The sequence below is a fragment of the Periplaneta americana genome, chromosome 16 (assembly GCF_040183065.1).
Source record: "Periplaneta americana isolate PAMFEO1 chromosome 16, P.americana_PAMFEO1_priV1, whole genome shotgun sequence".
NCBI classification, from domain to species: Eukaryota; Metazoa; Arthropoda; class Insecta; order Blattodea; family Blattidae; genus Periplaneta; species Periplaneta americana.
Genome location: NC_091132.1, coordinates 185500457 through 185506456, shown reverse-complemented (window position 1 = coordinate 185506456; position 6000 = coordinate 185500457).

Here is a 6000-nt window from a genome sequence, read left to right as displayed (position 1 = left end):
GTTGTCTTTCGATTGCATATCCGAGAATAATCGAAAACCTGAACTTTAATGAATAGGTGTACTTTAATGACATGCATTAAAGGGCTGCTACCAGGTGTATAATTACTACATTTCGGCATGATCGAGCATAAACGTATTTTGGGCACTTTGGGTTCTTTTAATTAAATATTTTGTGTTTCTAACTAGGATTGTACTCATTATATTGTCCATTTCCATTTTTATTCTAGCTGCAGTATTTGAAGAATTCAATATTTCAGTGTAAATCTATACTAATAATAAATCTGTAGCCGAAATTTTTCTGGTAATTTTCGATTTTACAAAAATAATTGGTTCTAACATACATAATTAACCACCCTGAAACCGAAAATCGCTTTTTTGAAATTTTTGTTTGTATGTCTGTCTGTCTGTATGTTTGTTACCTTCTCACGCGATAATGGCTGAACCGATTTCGATGAAAATTGGAATATACATTAAGTTCGTCGTAACTTAGATTATAGGCTATATGGCATTCAAAATTCGTTATTTAAAAGGGGGGTTATAAGGGGGCCTGAATTAAATAAATCGAAATATCTCGCTTATTATTTATTTTTGTGAAATATGTTACATAACAAAAGTTTCTTTAAAAATAATTTCTGATAAGTTTTATTCTCCGAAAAATTTTGATAGGACTGATATTTAATGAGATAAATGAGCTTTAAAATTAAAATAACTGCCATCTAAGGCGGTGTATTGAAATAAAAAACAAATGACTTCGTCTATAAGGGGCCTTGGACACAACAATCGAAAGCTATGAAACATAACCTACAGACAATGTTTCTGTGCTTGTATGAAGTAATATCGGAAGCTAAATTAACCGATTTGTATAATTAATTATTATTTCATCATTGGAAAGTGTAGTTTCTCTGGATGGACATCTATATATATAATTTGAACTGGTAATGGAAATTACGGGAAAACGGCTGAACGGGTTTTAATAAATGACCCCTCATTTTGAAGCTTGGAACCCAAAGTTTTTCGGAAAAGTAGTAGTTCTCAGTGAAATGTCAATTTTCCTACATCATTTTTCTTTTTTCCAAAATCCATCTTTCGTCAGTTTTGAGAACTAATTAATTGCATTCACGGCCGACTTGATAGAATTTCAGAACAAAACACACACTACAATAAACAATAGGCTATTACACGAAGGCCATGACCTGCAGGATTGCCGACATATTTAGAGCTCAATTCAATTTGTTATTAAAAACTTATTCTGCAGTGTATAATTTTCTGAGTACAGCTGTGTATTGGATATTCAAATCTACGAAACTTGAGGTGGTCTGATGACATTATTACCATTAGAAATTAAATATTAGTGTAGTTAATATCATGATGCATCTATTTTTCATTAATTGTACATAATATTGATGCTATATTGATGACATGAAAGTGAAACGTTTTGTGGTTATGTAAGTAAATGTAGAGAATATCTTAATTTAGATCTTCATTTCTATAATTTACTGAGTGGCTGCTATATATAACTACAAAATTTAAGTAAGATAATAATATTATTAAAAATCAAATATTCTTATATTTATTAACCCAGTGGGGTTGGTTCTTTTTCATATACTTAATGGCGGTGTAGTGTAGATATTGATATGTGTCATTGTCTCCAGTATTGGCTCGAGAGAGCGCAAAAATTACAGTTCCTAAGGAAAGATCAAAAGGTATTACTTACTGATAAAATAAGAGGCCTAGAAAATTTTGTAGTCTCCAGATCATTTCAGCAAGACCTCTTAGTAGGATAAAATGATTTTACGCTCTACATTTCAAGTTCTACATGCAGCAGCTATACGAAAATGCTATTGTTCGAAAGCTTAGCAAACCTGACATTTTTTTAACTTTTGCCTACAATCCACAATGACCTGAAATAGCTACTGCTATCGTTCTGACATTGATACTTGCGTTTTCGCGTTGAAACTCAAAAACTGAAGTTGGATAGGTTCAAGAAAAAGTATTTGGCCTAAAAAGATCCATTCAGAGGGAGTATGTTTCATTATTATGGAAGCAAATAACTATCAAAAAGACAAGTATTCTTCATTGAAAATAAATGTGAAAAATTTTTATTTGGACGTCTAACGAACTTAGTTTGCAGCAGTATTTGCTGCACAAGCCACTAGTAATGCTATAATGTTATAACAGTAACTTGTGAGTGAATTGAGGACAGGTAAGATTAAAATAGCTTCTTATGCACAGAAAACTTGATAGGTTATTCTGTATATTGATTTCCTGTATTTCTTATAATAATGTTTATGAACATATTCATTTTTATCTCAGAGAATTAACGAACAACGAGAGAGTATTGATTTAGTATGCAGTAATAGTACGTTAGCTTAGCAATCCATTATTTTATAATTCAAATTTTAACTATGCTCAATTGAATCGTGTTAAAATACATAAAATACATATGCAATAAATGCAATGCAAAAAAAATTGGGGAATGAGCCAAGCAGATTATGTTGCGCTGTTGTAAAAGCTGTTCCTCCTGAGATTCAAGAGCCCCCATAACAAATTAAAGACTTTCTAATTCGAGTACATCCGTTATCAACACACTTTTTCATAATATAATATATTATAAACATAATAATAAATCTGTAGCCAAAATGTTTCTGTTAATTTTCGCTTTTCCAAAAATAATTGGTAATAACAATTAAGAAACATGTTAAAGGAATTGTCATTGCACCAAATGAGTGGTCTCTGGATCAAAATGATCGCATTTTAATATCTTAATTACAATTTAAATTAAGTAACATATTAAACGATTTATCCTTCTATCAAACACGAATGCTCCCTGGATCAAATGTCCTATTTTAATTATGTAATTACTTTATATTTATTTCTAACGGGTGCAGCGGAGCGCACGGGTACGGCTAGTGTATATATATATATATATATATATATATATATATATATATATATATATATATATATATAGAAACATACTTACTCCATAATGATGCTTGAGGCTGTATACCGCACGTCCTCGTAAGTTGGCGGGAGGATCATGGCGAGCGGCGACAGTTGAACGAGTCGGAAGGCTGTAGGAGGCCATGGTAAAAAATCCAAGTTTACGATAGCGGCAGCACCAGGCTGGAGAGCGGCTTAGATATTGTCACAGCGTCGTGAATAAAGATATGAACTGCTGCGGTATTAGCGGGGATATTTATACAGCTGTGCAGATCAACACGTGCGTTCATTTGTCCTGTTTTTATACCATCTTGTTGTTCTGAACAACCGATAACAAATAGCGGTGCGTGGACAATGAACTCTTTATCTCTTTAGCAGCGGATGATTTGGCTTCATTAAGTAGTATGAACTTTGAAATTTTCCGTACATATCATATAATGTAGCACAGCCGTGGCGAAAATGTGATCGTGCGCCGAGCCACTGTGTAACCTGCAACGTGCATAGCACCCTAGATCATATATGTGACAGATATGTCGGGGTTATAGGCTTTGAGGTTAACAACTTTTGTCAGGTTTACTACGCTGCCATCTAGTTGTTACATAAGGAGTCACGTCATAATACTCATTTGAATTGCATTAGCGACTGTGCTGCCATCTCGTGTTCGTTTACGGCGGACGGGTGGCGATCCTGGCGGTTGTTCTCTTCAAAGTGCTGCCGATTTTAACGTAGCGAGGAGTTATCTGTTACATATATGATCTAGGATAGCACCTATGGAGAGAGGCGGACACTCGAAGGGAAGTGAAGCAACTGTCTGACTTGTTAACGGATTTTCATTTTCCTTACATCTAGCACTTAAATATTATTTTATACAATACAAGGCTACAAACTAATGTTTAGTACGTGTAACGAAGAAAGAAATGAACAAGAAAACATAGGACGCATTATCACAACCAATTAACTGTCTTCAGAATGTCTCTGCGACAGAGTTTCAAAATCAGGTATTATGTCACTTACTGCCAGTCGTAGTTGATCACGAAGGTATTTGTCTGTCAGTCGTGATCTAAATTTGGTTTTACTATTTCCATTACTTACTTATTGGCTTTTAAGGAACCCGGAGGTTCATTGCCGCCCTCACATAAGCCCGCCATTGATTCCTATCCCGAGCAAGATTAATCCATTCTCTATCATCACATCCCACCTCCCTCAAATCCATTTTAATATTATCTTCCCGTCTACGTCTCGGCCTCCCCAAAGGTCTTTTTCCCTCCGGCCTCCCAACTAATACTCTATATGCATTTCTGGATTCGCCCATACGTGCTACATGCCCTGCCCATCTCAAACATCTGGATTTAATGTTCCTAATTATGTCAGGTGAAGAATACAATGCGTACAGCTCTGCGTTGTGTATCTTTCATTGTTGAAAATAATTGTTCACAAACGTAAGTTGTAGCGAACTTGGCTTCAACAAAGCAAGCGAAAAAACGAAGCTTCGGATATTTATTTTTTTGGCAAAGATTTGAAAAGTTCAACATTTGTCAAGTCCTTACATCTAGCTTTCATTTAACATGACATTGTAAATCTATGAGCTAACCGCATTATTCGTACATCGACGTACAGAGATAATAATAATAATAATAATAATAATAATAATAATAATAATAATAATAATAATAACAATAATAATAATAATAATAATAATAATAATAATAATAATAATAATAGCAACACTTAACCTTTTAATGTTTTATCAGTAACATGCAGCATAATGTCGTTTTATGTTATACAACCGTTTTCCTCCTAATACTTGTGAACAAATCATACATTTAATTTTCTCATAATATTGGTAGCAAAAAAAATGCGTCCTCCCATCCTACTTGAAACTTTCGTTGATGTAGAGGTACATGGTTTCGAGAGAGACATTGCGACGATACTCCACTCGCAGGTCAGAGACAAATAGAAATGGAACGGAGTTTGACTCCAGTGAGTGAGAGGGTGGAGGTTGGTGGAGGTAGGAAGCAAAAGAAATGTATAGCTACCACTGCGAGCCACAATGTGCTCGTGAGTCACATTTTCGCCACGGCTGATTGTAGCATATTTGCTATTTGATATATATATATATATAAATTCAGATTGTTGTACGGGTAGAAATCATCATTTAAATAGACCTTTAGATCGATTATATTGCAATGATGAAATTTGCTGTTAACCTGTTATCCTTGTCGGGACCAAGGATCCGTTTGAATTGCAATTATCACATATCTCGTTATCTATGTCGTTGTAACAGCCCACGTGACATGTTTAGCCGATGATACTGTTGAATATTCAGATAGTTGCCAGCTGGAAACGGAATTTTAAGAGATTTATCCGCATACAGGGTTTCTGTAAGTCGAACCTTTTCCTCGTCGTTTACAGTAACTAGAGGTATATTCCAACAGAGTTTGCTCTCCTCACCATGTCGAGCATAGACAGAGTTTCTTCGTATAAGAATCAGCCTCGATTGAGCATTCATTATAATACCTCGGAAATCCTCACCCAGGCCGAGCAGAGTTTCTAGCTGTATACATACGTTGAAATGTCCATTTGATGCACAAATGTCGACAGTGTCTGCAGGATGCACGGAACCACTGTTTTCCAGCATGTCAGATTCAAATTCATTTAAAGAAAGCAAATTCTTCATTGTAAACGTGACACCAACGTTTCTAGTACTGTCAATAAGCGTCCCATTAAGTTCTAGTCGTATAACATCGAACAAAAATGCTGGTGCATTATTAACTATTATGTATGCATGTATTTATTCACACTGCAATGGGTATATACCCGGTGGCAGTGGTAACTAATTACACTCAATAAAGACAATAATAAACACAATTAATAAAAAATACAATTAATAATAATACTAATAATTAATACTAACAATAGTTAATAATAATAATAATAATAATAATAATAATAATAATAATAATAATAATAATAATAATAATAATAATAACAGGGAACATCCTAAATTAAATGAAGCACGATCGGTTAAAATAACATTTAAAGTAAATCTAATTTCTA